This window comes from Martes martes, assembly GCF_963455335.1.
Source record: "Martes martes genome assembly, chromosome: 6".
NCBI lineage: Eukaryota > Metazoa > Chordata > Mammalia > Carnivora > Mustelidae > Martes > Martes martes.
This window is the reverse complement of record NC_137893.1, coordinates 136925479-136945562: the sequence shown is the minus strand read 5'-3', so window position 1 is coordinate 136945562 and position 20084 is coordinate 136925479.

Here is a 20084-nt window from a genome sequence, read left to right as displayed (position 1 = left end):
CTACAGGAGCCATAGGAAACCACCATCTATCACTACGCTCCCTGCAGCAAGAGATCTGAGTGGTGTGTTTTCATGGCCCTACAGCTCCCACTCAGTTACAGCTTTTAAATTATTTGCCTTAAAGCTCTGGGGACCTAAAGTGGGCCATCAGTCCACACTGGGAGGGAGAACAAGAGGTCAAGGACCACTGCAGAGACCCCTCCACCTTCTTCACCCAGAGAAGGGTTTTTTTTTTTTTTTTTTTTTTTTTAAGATTTCTTACAGGGCGCCTGGGTGGCTCAGGTAGATTAAAGCCTCTGCCTTCCGCTCAGGTCATGACTCCAGGGTCCTGGGATCGAGCTCCATATCCGGCTCTCTGCTCAGCAGGGCGTCTGTTTCCTCCTCTCTCTCTGCCTGCTTCTCTGCCTACTTGTGATCTCTTGTCTGTCAAATAAATAAATAAAATCTTTAAAAAAAAAAAAAAGATTTCTTTATAAGACAGAGAGAGAGCATGAGCAGAAGGGGGAGAGGGAGAGGGAAAGAGAATCCCAAGCAGACTCCGCACTGAGCACAGAGCCCAACTCGGGGCTCCATCCCACGACCCTGAGATTACGACCTGTGCTGAAACCAAGAGTTGGAAGCTCAACCGACTGAGCCACCCAGGCGCCCCCAGAGCTTTTTTTTTTTACTGTCGTGGATACATTTGAGGGTTCTTCATCTACATAATGGAGGAAATGATTCAACTGTCTTCTGAATAGTTTCAGAATAGTTCAAGGAAAACCACTGGTTGGAGAGATTCTTCTTAGAACCCAAACCCTTTATCTGTGGGTCACTGGAGGGGGAAAAGATATTTTCTGCATGGTATTTATTTTCCCCTACACAGCTGTGGCTCTCTGAATGGTGTTCCATGTATCTGCAATGCCTCTCTCCCTCCTTTATACCTAGAAAATTCCTCATACTCCAGGACCCATCTCCACTGTCATCACTGCTCTGAGGCTTTCCCTCCCTGACTTTCGTGGGCACGGAAAGCAGTTCCTGCCACTGCGTTCCCATGGTATTTTGTATCTTGATTACAGCATTTGTCATATTTTTATAATAAATTATTTATATATTTGTGTCCTCCAAATTGTAAGATACTTTATTTTTTCTCTCTCTCTAAAGAAAAAACATTGGCATTATTCCATAAACGTACATGCTCGTAAAATTTTGTTTTACAACCATGACTAATACCTCTAGCTGGTTAAGAAAAACCCATGTACTTCCTACATAATTTTAAAGTTCCCCTCTACGCTTTTAGAAGGAATAAAACTCGGACCAAGGCAAAGCAACAGAACAAAAGTTGGCATTCAAAAGGTGGCTCTGAACTAACTACCAACATGGGATCATTCACATGACATCTTTGTGAGGACCATGAAAAGCAAATACGGCAAGAAAATTGTGCCTGTAATTCATTTATCCATTCATTCCACAAATACTGACTGAGAACCTCTTGTGTGCCAGGCAGTGTTCCTGGGGCTACCATGAGGCAAATAAAACAGTGAAGTGTTAGAAAGGCTACTCTCGGTTGAGTGATGAGGAAAGAAGCTTTCCATAAGGTGTTAGACCCGGAAGGCCATGTGAGGCCCTAGGACTGGAGCATCCCTGACAGAGAACAGCGTGGGAAGGCCCTTAGATGGAAATGCACCAAAGCCAAGGTGATAAACCTGGTGAGCAAGGCAAGGAGGGCTAGACATCGTTAGAGATGCAGTCAGGAGTCAGTTATGCAGGGCTTTGCAGAACAGCAGAAGGTTAGGATTTTTTTCATATGGGGGAACAGGAAGTTACTGGAGGATTATAAGCAGGCAAATGGTATGATGGGATTTATATTTGTAAAGGATCACTGTAGATACCATGTATAAAATGGATTGCAGTGGGTTAAGAGTAGAAATAAGACTAGCAGGGAGTCACTGATGTCCAGACAAGAGCTAATAGGGGTTTGGATTGGAGTGTGGCAGTACAATGCAATGTTAAGGTGTGCAAATAAATACTGTATATGGACACAAGTGCACACACAGAGAAGCATACACATCATAGTGAAAGCAAAAAAAAAATTAATTCTGTGACCTCAGACCTCTTTAATGTCATCCCAATTATGCTCTTGCAAGAAATAATTAAACATAGCTTGTAAACCCACTTCTATCCTTGTTCTCTGCTCTCTGTTCTCTAATTATTAAGGGAAATGATTAAACTGAGCAGAGAGGATAGGAATTTCTGTTTGAGGGTCTGGAAGAACACAGGTTATAGAAACACAGAGTCTGATCTGTATGGCTACTTTTCTTTTTCATTGTCCAGGTCTGCATTCATGAATTCAAGGTGATACATAGTTGTGTCCCCTGAGCAAATGCACTAGTTATAATATTCTGACTGAATTAAAAAGGGGGAGGGAGACTTGGTGTTTAATTAGTTGACCATCTGTTCTCTTAAATCATCTCTTACCTTGACGAGGCACAGGTTCTTAACTAAGCTCCCTCTCTCCAATGTAAACCTCCCAAATCCATTCACCATATTGTCGCCAGAGTGCTAGAGCTAACACATAACTCTCACCGTGTCGCTGCTCCCCTGCTCTTTAAAACCTTCCAGAGCTCTGACCGCCTGTAGAATGAAGTTTCAGCTCCTTTCATGCATCCAAGGCCATCTGTATCTCATGCTATCGCAGCTCTGGGGTCTGTCCTCACTGTACCTTTTGCTTGACTGGCACTGAGGAAGGGAGACCTGCTCTTCACACCTGGTGCCTTTGCTTGTGGTGTTCCTTATGTCTAGACAGTCAGCCCTTCCTTACATATGTGTCCATTGAGCCTCAGCTCAGGCTTCACCCTCTTAACAAAGCCTGCTGGCATCCTCCCAGGCTGTATTAAATGCCCTTTGTGTCTTTAAAACAGTGGTTCTCACAGTGTGGCCTATGGAACCCTAGGGGAGAAGTAGTTCCCTAAATTACCATCTACAAGGTCTATCTACAAGGTCAAAACAAGTTTAATAATAATACTAGGGTGTTATTTGCCTTTTCTGCTATGTTGACATTGCCAATTCTAGTGTGAAAGCAAGGGTGAGTAAAACTGCGAGCACCCTAACACAAATCAAAGCAATGGCACCAAAGGACACCAGTCGTCACTCTTCCAGTGTAGTGTCATTCTTCACAGACTACAAGCTTTCCATCGCATCCTCACAAAAATAAAGAAAAAAAAAAAACCAATTACCCTTAATAATGTCCTCGATAAAGCAATAAAAATTAACTAATTTTATTAAATCTCAATCCTTGAATACACAACTTTTTAATATTCTACACGATGACATGAGAAATACAAGTAAAGCACTTCAGCTGCATCCCAAACCACAGTGGTTGTTACAAAAAGCACCTGTGTTTGAGTTGCAAGCTGAGCTAGCCGGCTTTGTTTTTGTCTTTTTCATAGAACACCATTTTTCATTTGAGAGAACGACTGACAGACAAACTAGGATGATTCAGACTTGGGCATTTGGCAGACATTTTTTGAAAAAGGAACCAAGTGAGCCTGTCACTTCAGGGAAAACAACTGAAAGTATTTGTTGCCAGTGATAAAATTTGAGCTTTCCCGCAAAAATGAGAATTTTTGGAAAGCATGTATCTGCCACTGGGAACTTGACAGCTTCCCAGTACTTGGAGGCATTGCTGAGACTGGTGGCGATATTAATGAATATGTTTTTAAAATATATAATAAAGTGTGTAAACATTTGGAAGATCTGCATGACTCAGTGACCCAATATTTTACAAATGACCAACCCATGAGGTTACAAAGTCATGTTTGGGTTAAATCCATTCACACTGTGAAATAATCAATGTATTTTAATGTAACAAAGTATAAAATGTTTATTTCTATCACCCCGAATGGATTTATAGAATCAGTGCAATCCCCAAATGCCAACAGGCTTTATTTTTTTAAAACTTGGCAGGCTAATTCTAAAATACATATATAGAAACGCAAAGAAACTAGAGTAGCCAAAGCAATTTGGAAAAGAAGTTGAAAAATTTCTACCTGACTTCAAGACTTACTGTTAATCTACAGTAATCAAGATACTGTGGTATTGGTATAGAGATCGACATGTAGGTTAATTCAGTAGAAACCCTAGAAATAATTCTGCATATATATGGCCAATATATTTTTAATAAAAATGCGAAGACAGTTCAATGGGGGCAAAGATAGTCTTTTTAGCAAATAATTCTAGAACAACTGGATAGCCATTAAAAAAAGAGGGGGGGCCTCAATCTTTATCTCGTATTATATACAAAAATTAATGAAATAAATCAAACTGCATCCCTATCTTAAATGTAGGAGTCAAAACTATAAAACTTCTTATGGAATGCATAGAATTTAGTGGCCCTGGGCCTGGCAAAGATTTCTTTGAAAAAGCACAAACCATGAGGTGCCTGGGTGGCTCAGTTGTTAAGCAGCTGCCTTCAACTCAGGTCATGATTCCAGGGTCCTAGGATGGAGCCACGCATCAGTCTCCCTGCTCAGTGGGAAACCTGCTTCTCCTTCTCCCACTCCCCCTGCTTGTGTTCCCTTTCTTGCTGTGTCTCTCTTTATCAAATAAATAAATAAAATCTTTTTTTTTTAAAAAAAAAGCACAAATTACATATACAATGGAATATTACTCAGCCATCAAAAGAATGAAATCTTGCCATTTGCGACAGTATGGATGGAACTAGAGGGCATTACGCCAAGCGAAATAAGAAATAAATACCATATGATTTCACTATATGTGGAATTTAAGAAACAGACAGATGATCATAGGAGAAGGGTAGGAAAAATAAAATAAGATGAAAACAGAGATGGAGGGGCGCCTGGGTGGCTCAGTGGGCTAAAGCCTCTGCCTTCAGCTCAGGTCATGATTCCAGGGTCCTGGGATCGAGCCCCGCGTCGGGCTCTCTGCAGGGAGCCTGCTTCTCCCTCTCTCTCTGCCTGCTTGTGATCTCTGTCTGTCAAATAAATAAAATCTTAAAAAAAAAAAAAAAGAAAAAACAGAGATGGAGACAAACCATAAGAGACTCTGAACGATAGGAAACAAACTGAGGGTTGCTAGAGGGGAGGGGGCGGGAGAATGGGGTGACTGGGTGATGGGCATAAAGAAGGGCACTTGATGTACTGAGCACTGGGTGTTACATGCAACTGATGAATCACTAAATTCTACCTCTGAAACAATAATACACTGTATGATAAGTTGAATTTAATTTAAAAAAATATTCACATTATCCATGAAAAAAGCACAAACTATAAAAAGAAAAAATCATTAAGTTAATGAAAGTTTAAAACTTTGGCTCTCAAAATGCCAAGAATATAGAAAGCAAGCCATAGCTTGTGAGAAAATATTTCCAAAATATATATTTGATAATGCTGATATCTAAAATTGATAAATAGCCCTTACAACAGTAAGAAGACAAGTTACCTAATAAAAGGGGGGCAAATAATTTGCACAGACACATCACCAAAAAAAAATAGAATCGCCAAAGTTAAAAAGGTCAATAATACCACTCATTGGAACTCTTCATAAATGCTGATGGGAATGTTAAATGGTACAGCCACTGTGGAAAACAATTTGACAATTTTAGAAAAAGCTTAACATATACTGTATGACCCAGGCATCTCACTTCTAGGTATTTTCCCAAGAGAAATTAAAATATATGTCCACACAAAGACTTGAATTTAAATATTCATAGCAGACTTATTTATAATAGCCAAAACGTTGGTGATGGGAGGGAACAAATGTCCATCAGGCGGAGAAAGGATAAACAAATTGTCATATCCAAACAATGGAATACTATTCAGAAATGAACAAACTGATACATTATAAAACATGGATACATTTCAGCATAATTATGTGAGTGGAAGAAGCATGTCAAAAAAGAATATATACTTTATAATTCCATTTAGATACAATTTTAGACCTGCACTGTCAACTCTCTAGCCACTAACCATATATGACTATTGAGCACTTAAAATGTAATTAGTTCAAATTGAGTGATGCTGTTAAGTGTAAAATACATATCAGATTTTGAAGACTTAGTATGAAAAAAGAGAATGTAAAATATCTGTCTTAGCCCATTTGGGCTGCTGACCATTGACTGGGTGGCTTCTAAATGATAGGAATTTATTTTTCACAGTCCTGAAGACCGATAAGTCCAGGATCAAGGTGCTGGCAGATTTGGTGTCTGGCAAAGGCCTGTGTCCTGGCTTATCTTCTCATATATGAATGTATCCATATGTCAAACTCATTAAATTGTACATTTCAAATGTGTGAATTATTATTGTATGTCAGTAGTATCTCAACTAACTTGTAAAAAAATAAGTTTATTGATATGTTTTCAAATTTAACATTAGAAACAACTTCTAAGAAACTATCACTTTAAAAAAAGGTCTTTTCCCAAGTTTTTGTGTAATAGTAAAGAAGAATATCCACAGTTATTTGAAAATTGCTAAAATACTATACCCATTTCAAACTATAGATCTGTACATAAATGGGAGGAGTAAAAATTGGGTGCCTTTAAAATAGGTTCAAACATAAGCCACTATCAAATGAATATAGACTGCTATACACATAAAATATTGTGTATGAAACTAACGGTAACCAGAAATCAAATAAATAACCTAAACTTATAACTAAAGAAGCTAGGACAAGAAAGACAAAGCCCAAAGCCATAGGCAGAAAGAAATAATAAAGATGGGATTAGAGCAGAAATAAATGAAATAGAGCCTAAAACAACAATAGAAAAGATCAATGAAACCAGGAGGTTGTTCTTTGAAAAGATCAAAATAATGGACAAACCTTTAGCCCAATTCATCAAGGAAGAAAGAGAGATGACTCAATTAAACAAAATCAGAAATAAAGGAGGAAAAATAACAACTGACACGAAAGATATATAAAGGATTATAAGAGAATATTATGAAAAATTATATGCCAATAAATTGGACAACCTAGAAGGAATGGATATAATGATAGAAACATATAAACCTCTAAAACTGAATCAGGAAGAAATAGAAAATTTGAACAGACTGATTACTAGCAGTGAAATTGAATCAGTAATCAAAAAAACTCCCAACAAGAGGCCTGGATCAGATAGCTTCACAGGTGAATTCTACCAAATATTTTAAAAAGGGTTAAAACCTATTCTCGGGGCACCTGCGTGGCTCAGTGGGTTAAAGCCTCTGTCTTCGGCTCAGGTTATGATCCCAGGGTCCTGGGATCAAGCCCCTCATCGGGCTCTCTGCTGGGCAGGGATCCTGCTTTCCCCACCTCTCTCTCTGCCTGCCTCTCTGCCTACTTGTGATCTCTGTCAAATAAATAAATAAAATCTTTAAAAAAAAAACTATTCATCTAAAACTATTCCAAAAAATAGAAGAGAAAGGATAGCTTCCCAATTCATTCTATGAGGCCGGCATCAAAACCAGACAAAGACACTACAAAAAATGAAAGCTACAGGGCGGTATCTCTGATGAAAAGAAGTGAAATCATCAACAAAATATTAGCAAACGGCATACAACAATACATCAGAAAATCATCCACCATGACCAAATGGAATTTATTCTAGAGATGCAAGGGTGGTTCAATATTCACAAATCAGGGGATGTGACACATCATGTTAACAAGAGAAAGGAAAAAAAAGCTGTATGATCATTGCAATAGATGCAGAAAAAGCATTTGACAAAGTACAACATCCATTCATGATAACAACAACAACAACAACATCAATGTAGGTTTAGAGGGAATATACCTCAACATAATAAAGACCACGAAAAACCCACAGCTAGTACCATCTTCAGTGGGGAAAAACTGACAGCTTCTCCTCTAAGATCAGGAACAAGACAAAGATCTCCACTCTCACCACTTTTATTCAACATACAACTGGAAGTCCCAGACACAGCAATCAGACAAGAGAAAGAAATAGAGGACGTCCAAATTGGTAAAGAAAAAATAAAACTTTCACTATTTGCAGGTGACATGATATTAGACCTAGGAAACCCTACAGACTCCGCCAAAAAAGTACTAGCACTGATAAATGAATTCAGTAAAGTCTCAAGATGCAAAATTAATATATAGAAATCTGTTGTATTTCTGTACATTAATAATAAAGTAAAAGAAAGAAATTAGTGAAACAATCCCATTTACAGTTTCAGCAAAAAGAATAAATATCACGGAATAAACTTAACCAAGGAGGTAAAAGACCTATACTCTGGAGACTATGAAACACTGAAGAAAGAAATTGAACATAACATAATCAAATGGAAAGATATCCCATGCTTACAGATTAGAAGAACCGATATTATTAAAATGTCCATACTACCAGAAGCAGTCTACAGATTTAATGTAATCCCTATCAAAATACCAACAACATTTTTCACAGAACTAAAACAAATAGTCCTAAAATTTGTATGGAACCACAAAGAACCCCAAATAGCCAAAGCAATCTTGGGAAAGAACAGAGCTGGAAGTATCACAATCGCAGACTTCAAGATACACCAAAAAGCTGTAGTAATCAAAAATCAAAATTTTTTGATTACTAGAGGTACCAGCACAAAACCGATATAAAGATCAATAGAACAGAATAGAGAGCTCAGAAATAAACCCACCCTTACATGGTCAATTAACTTATGACAAAGGAGGCAAGATACACAATGAGGAAACAGTCTCTTCAACAAATGGTGCTGGGAAAACTGGACAGCTACAAACAAAGGAATGAAACTGGACCACTTTCTCTCACCATACACAAAAGTAAACTCAAAATGGATTAAAGACCTAAATGTGAGACCTGAAACCATAAAACTTTTAAAAGAAAACATAACAATAGTTTCTTTGACATAGCCGTGGAAACATTTTTCTAGATATGTCTCCACTGGAAAGAGAAACAGAAGCAAAAACAATCTAGTAGACTACACCAAAATAAAAAGCCTCTGCACAGCAAAGGAAACCACCAACAAAATGACAAGGCAACCTACTGAGTGGGAGAAGATATTTACAAATTTTATATCTGATAAGGGGTTAATACCCCAAATATATAAAGAACTTTGCAGCTTACACAAAAACCAGCAAATAATCTGATTAAAACCTAAATAGACATTTTTTCCAAAGAAGACATATAAATGGCCCACAGACACATGAAAAAATGCTTAACATCACTAATCATCGGGGAAATGCAAATTAAAACCACCATGAGATAGCACCGTACTTCTGTTAGAATGGCTAGAATCAAAAAGATAAGAGGGGCACCTGGGTGGCTCAGTCATAGAGCATCTGCCTTCAGCTCAGGTTTGGTCCCAGGGTCCTGGGATCAAGCCCCACATCAGGGTCCCTGCTCAGTCAGAAGCCTACTTCCTCTCCCACTCCCCCTGCTTATGTTCCCTCTCTCGCTGTGTCTCTCTATGTCAAATAAATAAATAAAATCTTAGAAAAAAAAAAAAGAAATAACAGGTGTTGAGAAGGATGTGGAGAAAAAGAAACCTTTGTGCACTGTTGGTGAGAATGCAAGTTGGTGCAGCCACTGTGGAAAACAGTATGGAGTTTCCTCAGAAAATTAAAAATAGGATTACCAATGATCCCATAATACCACTGTTGGGTATTTACCCAAAGAAAACAAAAACACTAATTCAAGAAGATATAAACCCCCTTAGGTTTATTGCAGTATTATTTGTAGTATCCAAGATACAAAAGCAACCCGAGTGTCCATCAGTAAATGAATGGATAATGATGTGGCGCGCATATATATATATTTTTTTCCATTGTATGTACAATGGACTATTACTCAGCCATAAAAAAGAATGAGATATTGCCCTTTACAACAACATGGATGGAGCTAGAAGGTATAATGGTTAAGTGAGATAAGTCAGTCAGAGAAAGACAAATACCATATGACTTCACTGATAACGTGGAGTTTAAGAAACAAAACAGACTAGGAAAAAAAGATACAAACAAATAAAACCAAACTTAAATACAGGAAACAAATTGAGGGTTCCCAGAGTAGAGGTGGGTGGGGGGATGGGTGAGATAGGTAAAGGGGATTAAGAATGTACTTAAAATGAGTTAGCATTGCTGAATTATTACACACCTGAAACTAATATAACACTATATTAATTTTGCTTCAGCTTATATATATTAGAAAAATGCCATTCCCATTTTAAAGTATATATCTGTGTGAGGTTTTTTTTTTTCACATCCTTCACAAAAACAGCACATCTCAACAGATTGAATGTGAGCCATAGATGAGAACCCATCTGTCTTCTATTAAGCCAGGTATTGAAAAGATTTGCAAAATTTTAAAATCTTGCCATTTTTCTGGCTAAATATTTTATGTTCTGGAAAATATAGTTATTTTTTAAATATCTTATTTACATTAACACGTAAGAGATTTATTATTAGTTACTTTGTATTGACTTAATAGATATCAAAATGTTTTCTGTTTAATTCTGTCTTAAAGATGAAATCAATGAGACACATAGTTTTTTTAACATGTCCTTGGAATCTTACAAAATGTTTGGTGCATTACGTGTTTTATAGGAATGGGAGTTTCTAAAAGAAGTTCTTATGAAAGCAAGGAGAAAAAATATGCATATGTATTTTAAAAATCAATTCCTATATAGCTGATTAAATGTGTGTATCTGTAAATTCGTTTCTCTGTATAGCCCAGTCAAGTAGACTTTAGGAAAAGGCTTCTGAGCTACAAAAGAAGTAATTTTTTCTTCTCTTATCCACAGGAAGTACTTAGCAACCAGTCCTGTGCATTCCATGAGGATTAACACTGACCCCGATCTTACTGTTTTAGGAAAGAAGCCAGAAATCACCCCAGTTACTTTAACAGAGAAAACATAACAGAAAGGATTACTGGCCAGGTACTGGGACACCAAAAAAGCAAGGAAAGGAGACTGGTATCATGGAAGGGCATCCCAGTGTGCAGCTACTACCTGTAAGACTGAGGAACTAAAGAAAAAGGTCAGGGGCGCCCAGGTTGGCTGAGTGGGTTAAAGCCTCTGCCTTCCTCTGGCTCAGGTTATGATCCCAGGGTCCTGGGATCGAGCCCTGCATCGGGCTCTCTGCTTGGCAGGGAGCTTTGCTTCCCTCTCTCTCTCTCTTCCTGCCTCTCTGCCTACTTGTGATCTCTGTCAAATAAATAAATAAAATCTTTGAAAGAAAGAGGTCAGAATTACTGGAACTCGGAAGCCTGGAGAATGGGTCTCACAGTGGGAATTCAGCCCTCAGAGGAGGGGCAGTGATACAGATGATGCATGTACCTCAGAAACCGAGGGAGAGGAGCAGGGAAGGAGACCTGTGAAGAAGGGGCTGGGGGTCCCTGCTCACTGAGGCCGTGTCCCTGCAAGTGTATGACAAGGCTGGTTCTCCAAGGTGTAGAAAATTGGTAAATGGAGATCAGCTGGAGCTTCTAGAACGGGCTGCTGCTGCTGGCGTGAAGTAGCCGGCTAAGGTGAGCTGACAAAAACCAGGAAGCAAACAGGGAAGCAGGTCTTGCTTCCTTCTCCACCCTTGCGGTCTCCCTCTGGTTCCTGAGGGGCAGAACCTAAAGGAGCCAGCTGGGAAAGCAGAAAGTGGTTTGCTGCCACAGCATCGTCAAGCAGAATAGACTGGAAGCATGGGTTCGAAGTTAAGAGTCACCAGCCTAATACATAACACAGTGCCAGCATTTAAATTCCAACTTTTTCTGAAAATAGTTCCCTTGATGAACAGAAATTCACATATATACATATATATATAGGTTATAGTAACATACCTATTTCATGGCTGAGTCACAACCTCCTCCTTATGCTTTTCTCCTTAAACATGACCCTTGCTTTATGTCTGTCCCCCAAATCCTATGCTATGCTTCTTGGGGAGCATATTTGTCCAATAAACTATTAAATAAATAAAAATAGCAGGGAATTCCATGCTGTTAGATTCAAACTTTAAAGCTTAGCAGGGCAAAGTTTTATTTGAAGAACTGACAGAAGTATAGGTTATCTTTTCTGAATGAATTTTTTAAATTAATATATAATGTATTATTTGCTCCAGGGATACAGGTCTGTGATTTCATCAATCTTAAACATTTCACAGCACTCACCATAGCACATACCCTCCCCAATGTCCATCACCCAGCCACCCAGCAACCCTCAGTTTGTTTTGTGAGATTAAGAGTCTCTTATAGTTTGTCTCCCTCCCAATCCTATCTCGTTTCATTTTTTCCTTCCCTACCCCCCACAACCCCCCTCCCCGCCTCTCGAATTCCAGAAGGAATTTTAAGATGTTCACTCTTGGGGTCCAAATTTAATGGTAGCTTAAAATGATGATTATTGTGTATGTAAGGTACAAGTATTTGATTCTGAAATGACCTTTTCCCAGTACTTGGGAAGAGAGCCCATGAACCCCATTATTCCATATGAGTTTTATGTAAAGGAATAAGAAACTCATAGGGTCTGTGCACATAGTTGATTTGATTAATCTCAAAATGAAAAGCCCCAAGGGATTAAGAATACAAGATAGAGCATTTCCCTTCTTTATACTCAATAAGAATGTTAGACTACACTACAAATATGAATGCATCAATACCAAAACTTAATAAAGTCGTCATTTACTTAATGTGAGGGAGCCCTACCCAGCAAAACAAAAGAAGAAGAAGAAAGGCAAACAGAGCCTCCTGAAAGCCAAATGACCCTGCCTTTGAGGGGTTCTCCTAGGTAGAGGCACGGTGGAAGGGTTTCCAGACCTCAGCCTTTAAGTCCGACCTCGCACCTTTATTTTAGGCCATGGACTTCTTGCTTTACCATATTCCCACGAAGAAATTCTTCACAGAGAGAGAGAGAGAGAGCTCAATGCCCAAATTCAGAAATTTAGAGCTCTTAAGCAATATAAATTCATCAATTAATGTTCCGTAAACATATTCCTCTCTCAGTAAAATTATTTCAAAATAACAATGGCTATCACCAGAAAATGTCAGAAGGTTTGAAACACTTGGCTTCTCCTCCCTTTGTAATCAACCAACTTCATTATGCTTTCTGCTTAATAATTATAGATCTTATTAACAGAGATGGGTTTAATAACATAAAAATAATAGGCATTACAAATTGCATGTTCTCCCAAGGGACTGGAGATTTGTGGCATTTCATATACCAATATGAAAACGTGCCTTTTATTTAAACCCATGTGCTGAGGTTTCCTAAATATAGTAAAGTGATATGATTTAACAAAAAATATATAATGCACAGGTCGTTTCTGAGAAAATGCCATTTTATCCCTGCTTTGAGGAACTGAAAATGATATATCCTACCTGTGCCATTAGATTTCTTTCCCTCTGTACGTGAGTCAGTTCATGTATGACAAATATAAAAATATGCCACCGCTTTAGAATTTTTTAAATATCTTCTTGTTTTTTAGTATAATGATAGTGGTGCTCATTGTAGAAAATCTGGAAAATAGAGAAAAGCTTAAAGAAGAAAACAAAAATCACAATCCCACAATCTAAAAATTACCACTTGTTAATATTTTAGTTTATTCCATTGTTTTTATAGATATTTTACATCAAGATCATTTTGTATTACTTTATACTGCTTTTTTCATTTAATATAACATTAATATAACATAAATGCGAGCATTTTCTCTTTTCATAAAAATTGTGGCCAACATGCTTTTAGTGGGTTTATCCTCCACAATATGAGTACACAGTAAGTTACCCCATCATCCCCCGTTGATGAATGTTTAGATAACTTACTTTTTCAGCATTATCAGAAACACTTGATAAATATGCGTGCACATTTATTCTGTGAACTGGGACCCAGGCCTCTGAGGAGGGGAAGAGGGAGGTCCCTGTTGACTGAGGCCATGTCTCTGAGAGTTTTGAAGGAAAGAGTCCTAGTAGAATTATAAGGTCAAAGAATATAAACATGTTTAGAACTCTTAATACCTTCCAGCAAACTGTTCTCCAGAAGATTGTCCCAATTTAGACTCCACTGTAAGAATTCTCCCTTCACTGTATCTTCGGCAGCATTGAGTATTAACATTTTTAAGGTGAAATGGTTTATCAATGGGTTATTAGTGAATTTGAGTATCTTAGTCCCAAGCCATTTAACTCAATGCAAGAAGCATAAAAGAAGATATAACAAATAATCTTGTAGGATACTTCCTGCTAAATTGGCATAGCAGATCCTCCTTCCAGTCAATTCTGAATACTTACAAGAAAAATATTTCAATTATCATTCCAAATTTGAAGGTCTCTTCCTCTGGTTGAATAAAAGAACTGTTTACTTAACATTAAATCATGGTTTAAAGCAAAATCTCGGGTTAAGGACAGTTGGTTGTTGTTTTTTTTTTTTTAAACCAGAAAGGTTTCAATATATTAGAGTATATGGAAGTATACAGTTGGAAATTTAAAAAGCAATTCAGAATTTTGCCAAAAATGTATTTCTCCATCCAGAGAAGTAATTTTAATATCAGGGGTAAAACTTCTGAGAATATACAATTAAGAAAAATCACTTTTTGCATGTCTCTGACAAATGATTTGATTACCTGTTCCAATCAGAAGACTTTTCCTCATTGATCTCTCTCTGTGCCTCCCAGGCTTTGAAGCTAGTACTGATTCTTCTGATCCGTGAGCATGGAATGGTCTTCCCTCTTTTCGTGTCATCTTCAGTTTCTTTCATGAGTGTTCTGTAGTTCTTGAGTACAGATCCTTTACCTCTTTGGTTAGGTTTGTTCCCAGGTGTCGTATGGTTCTTGGTGCTATAGTAAATGGAATCCATTCTCTAATTTCCCTTTCTATATTTTTGCTGTTAGTGTATAAGAAAGCAACTCATTTCTGTGCATTGATTTTGTATCCTGCTGCATTACTGAATTGCTGTATGAGTTCTAGTAGTTTGAGGGTGGAGTCTTCTGGGTTTTCCATATTAAGTATCATGTCATCTGTGAAGAAAGAGAGTTTGACTTCTCCATTGCCAATTTGAATACCTTTTAATTTTTTTTGTTGTCTGATTGCTGTTGCTAGGACTTCTAGTACTATGTTGAATAAGACGGGTGAGAGAGGGCATCCTTGTCATGTTCCTGATCTGTCAGCTTTTCCTCTTGAGGCTGATACTCACTGTGGGTTTTTCGTAAATAGATTTTACAGAGTGAAGGAATGTTCCCTCTATCCCTATACTTTGAGTCGTTTTAATCAGGAACGGATGCTGTATCTTGTCAAATGCTTTTCTGCATCAATTGAGAGGATCATGTGGTTCTTCTCTCTTCTCTTATTGATTTGTTCTGTCACATCGATTGATTTGTGAATGTTGAACCACGCTTGTATCCCGTGGATAAATCGCACCTGATCATGGTGGATAACCTTTTTAATGTACTGTTGGATCCTATTAGCTAGGATCTTGTTGAGAATCTTGGCATCCATATTCATCAAGGATATTGGTCTGAAATTCTCCTTTTTGGTGGGGTCTTTGACTGGTTTGGGGTAATGAGTAATGCTGGCTTCATAAAAAGCTAGTACTTAACATTAGCAAGGAATCAACTTTTCTTTTTAACTGTTCTAGTTACAAACATCCTCCCATGCACTCATAAATCTACTTCTTAAAGGGTTGACATTCCTTTTTCAGAAGTATTTCAGCCTCCAAAATTATGTAAAGTGTCAGGCCATATCTTCAGAACTTAAATGCATGCTAATGAAAGAGGGAGCTTAGGTCAGAATGCAACAGGCAGCAGAGGGTGAGTTTCTGACCAAAGTTTACCCAGTGGGATGTGGAAGCCTTGTCACAATCTTCTGGGTTTCACCCCACATGAGCCTAATTGATTAAAATAAAGTCTACCAAGGTCATGCTGTTGTACACTCTGCACTCTTTACATATGCTATTTCTGAACCACACAACAACACTGACAAAATAGGTCATAGTATTCCCATCCTATAGATGGAGAAATTAAAGCCACCTGGGCTAAAGCTAGGATTAGAACCTATGCCTCTCTCATTCCAGAATCCAGGCTAGCTTTCATTTTATATTTAATAATATATAGCATACCTATGAAGAGCTTATAGAAATATATTACACCAAAAAAAATAAAATAACCACCACTGTACTACCATCAGTTTACCTTAGAAGCCCCTTTGTGCCACTCCTCAGGGAATCTCCCCCACCTCTCCTGAATTTTGTGTTACTAATTTACTTTCTTTTCATTATAATTTTTCTTTAGATGTCTGTATCCCTAAACACTGTATTCTTAAGTTTTGCCTGTTTTGCATTTAATCCACATGGAAATAATGAATAATGCCTGTCTAAGAAAAATTTCTTTGTCGTGCATTAATCACAGATTTCTCACCCTATCTGTAGTGCTAGACTTTTAAAACCAAAGTAGAAGGCCTAGATTCCTAGTTTTAAGGTAGGCTTGCCAGATTTAGCCAATGGAAGTATAAATAACATTTCAGCATGTATATCCCATACAATCCTGGGGACACACTTACACTTAAAAAAAAAATTTGTTTTTATCTGGAATTTCAAATGTCACTGGACATCTTGGATTCTATCTGGCAACTCTGTTTTAAGGAGACATTACATCAGTTACCAGACTGAATGCCAAGGGCTGACAACCCTGGAGGGTAATGAGCATCTTTCTAGTAACCCCCACAAACACAGTGGTGGAAATAGCACAGATTTTAAACTTAGAAGATGCAGGTCCTAATTTCCATCAGCTCCTGGTTATGTGGTCTTGGACAAGCCCCTTAAACTTCCTGAGCTTTGGTTTGCTTCTCCTCAAAAGAGGGATCATGGGCAACTTCCTCAAAAAAGTGAAATCAATTGCTAACGTCTAGACTTAGAAACCAAAAAATAATAGCATAAGCACATTGCTCAGAGATAGGCAGGGACCATCAGAAATCCTGAAAATGCTAACAATCCAAATGCTTGCCCCTGAGTTTCAGAACCAGGGACGGAGTGTGGGAAGGGGTAGAGCAGGAAATGCTCCTTCTTAAGATAAGCTGTCTAGTGGCATTTCATGTTTTGAACATCCATTTACTTTGGAAGGTTTTCAATTGTTAAAATAGAAATTGAATGAAAAACAAAACAAGAATGAGTTTTAAAATGATAATAAAATAGGGATAGTCATAATGCCTCCCTCACAGAGTTAAGGGTAAAATGAAAACATGCATATAAGAATTCTAAGAAAATACCAAAGTGGATATCGTGCCCATCATTTTAGACAAGGGAAAGGAATGGTATCACCCTGCTGCCTCTGAAAAAAATTGACAGCAGGAGAATTTCCCCCAGCATTTTTCCATAGGTCACTCAACCTTGACGGGCCAGCATGTTTAGTCTTTTCTAGCTCAACGCTCACAAGCGTACAACACTCCTTAAGGACTTTATAAATAATTTTCATGCCAATGATGAATTCAAGTTACAGAATTTAATTCCAAAAAAGGAAAACTCCTCCTGGGCTCCCAGTGCCGGGCAGCATCTCGGAGAAGACAAGGTGCCCCTCCCAAGCTGGCCTCTGAAACAAGGTAGATTTCCACCCCCACTCCAGTGAGGAGTTCCCTGCCTAGACTGCGGACCTGACCGCAGGAGCAGCAGCGCCTTCTGGGGACCCGCCGGGGAGATGCAGCGAGGGGCTAAGGCTGCAGCCCAGGAAAGCGCATCCTCAGGCTGAGCTCTGCCCTCTAGTGGCTGCAGGGGCTAGTTATGCTTCAAAATGCTCGTTCCCCTCCAGCGGGTTGTCTCTCTCCCACAGGACCCAGAACTTTGAGTCCCAAACACAGAGAGAACTAACTAGGGAGACAGACAAATGAGAAACAGTGCAGATGGCACATGCTGTTGAGATGTGGGTGAGAGCTTGGGTTTCCACTTCTCTGAGCATCTGTCCTCTGCGCTACTGGTTCCCTCGAAATTAGAAAAATAAAACTTAAGCACCCGCAACAATGCCTTGAAGTTAAAGGACTGACTTTCATAGGAGATTTTGTGTTCTGCTTCCTGAAATGATAACAGTAAATGGTGAATTTCGTTTAATGTCCGATGTCATCTCCCAAATGCCTTGGGTGTTTTTACCCATTTGTTACATCTCCTAGGAACCAGTGTTCCAGCCCACCATGGGGCAGCCTTTCACATCATAATCACAGAATTATTTTCAGTTAGAGTGGTTGTCTAAGGTCATCATATCCTGGGAAAAGAAGGTATTCTGTCCATGTTATTGACTTGAGACCTTGGCAGGGTAAGTAATATGCCTGGGGCGATTCAGTACCTAGCAGGAACATAGCAGGAATTCAGAAGGGAACGGCCTGAAACTCACATGTTCTGCCACCTTAAGGCAGTGTCTTTTTCACCACACCAGGATCACAAGATTTCTGATAAGATATGTGTGATCTGCTTGATTGAAGAACTGTTAACTTTTCATAACCGGGAAGGGTTGGACTGGGGCCCGGAATAGCAGGAAGTTCAGTGGGGACGGTGGGGAGTGTCTTTAGAGAGGACCAGACTGGACTAGGGGAAATTTGGGATAGTTGTTATCGCTCTTGGTGGCCTTCTGCTTTGGCTGGCAGATGACTCGGACTAGGGGGTAGAGAGGAAGGCTTTGTGTGCTGCAGAGAGCAAGTAAGGAAATAAAGGCCTATGAGAGAATGGGAAGGTTCTATACCATGGAGGAAGAAGGGGAGGGAGCCTTAAAACTAGCTGTGAGGTCAAGTGCATGCAGCTCCCAGAATAGCCAGGTGCCCTGAGTAGAGGGAGGGAGAGAGTGGCTGCATCGCTAACACAAAATCCAAGCAGCGGGTCAAAGTGACCTTTAAAAATTCCTGTACATTTAAACTTTGACAAACTCTGTTTTACAGTTCCAGAAAAACTGTTTTCAAAAATATAATTAATGACGTTGGTAAGGACATAGAGAAATTGGACCCCTCTTGCACTGTGGATTGGAATGCAAATGATGCAGTCCCCATGGAAATCAATGTATTGGTTCCTCAAAAAGTTAATCATAGTATCACTACATAATTCGTCAGTTCCACTCCTAGGTATATACGCCAAAGAATAGAAAAACAATGCTCACAGCAGCACTATTCATAATAGCCAAAAGAAATAACCCAAATGTCTGTCATCCGATAAATGGTTAAACAAACTGTGGTATATCCATGTAATGGGATATTAGCTGTTAGCCCAAAAAAAGAAATGAAGTACTGACACGGGCTACAGTGTGGATAGACCTCAGAAACAGCGCACTAAGTGAAAGAAGCCAGACCCCAGAGGTCTTACGTCATATGATTTCATTTATATGAAATAGCCAGAATGAGAAAAACCCATAGAAACAGAGAGCAGATTAGTGGTTGCTAGGGGCTGAGGACAGTAGAAAATGGGGAGGAGACTGCTTAACAGGTGCAAGATATCCTTTTAGGGTGATGACACTTTTTTAGGACCAGATGTGATGGTTACACAACATCGTGAATGTACGTAATGCTATTAAATTGTGCCCTTTTTTTTTTAAGATTTTATTTATTTATTTGACAGACAGAGCTTACAAGCAGGCAGAGACGCAGGCAGAGAGAGAAAGGAGGAAGCAGGCTCCCCGCTGAGCAGAGAGCTGGGGGCGGGGCTCAATCCCAGGACCCTGAGATCATGACCTGAGCGGAAGGCAGAGGCTTAACCCACTGAGCCACCCAGGCTCCCCCATCTCATTTTTCATTGTGGTAAAAGTCACATAAGATAAAATTTATCATTAAAAGGGCACAATTTGGGGTGCCTGGGTGGTTCAGTGGGTTAAAGCCTCTGCCTTTGGCTCAGGTCATGATCTCAGGGACCCGGGATCGAGCCCCCCATCGGGCTCTCTGCTCAGCGGGGAGCCTGCTTCCTCCTCTCTCCCTCTCTGCCTGCCTCTCTGCCTACTTGTGATCTCTCTCTCTGTGTCAAATAAATAAATAAAATCTTAAAAAAAAAGAAAAATGAGATGAATTTTAACGGTCTAAAAATATATTTAATGCTAGTCACTTTAGTAACTAGTTACTGGTTAAAGAGAGAATGAGAAGAATATTGTAATCTACATAATTGCCATGTGTTCCTCTTGAATTTAAATAATCAAATTTTAAAGGGTTCTTTTTTTTTCAACTAGTTGTA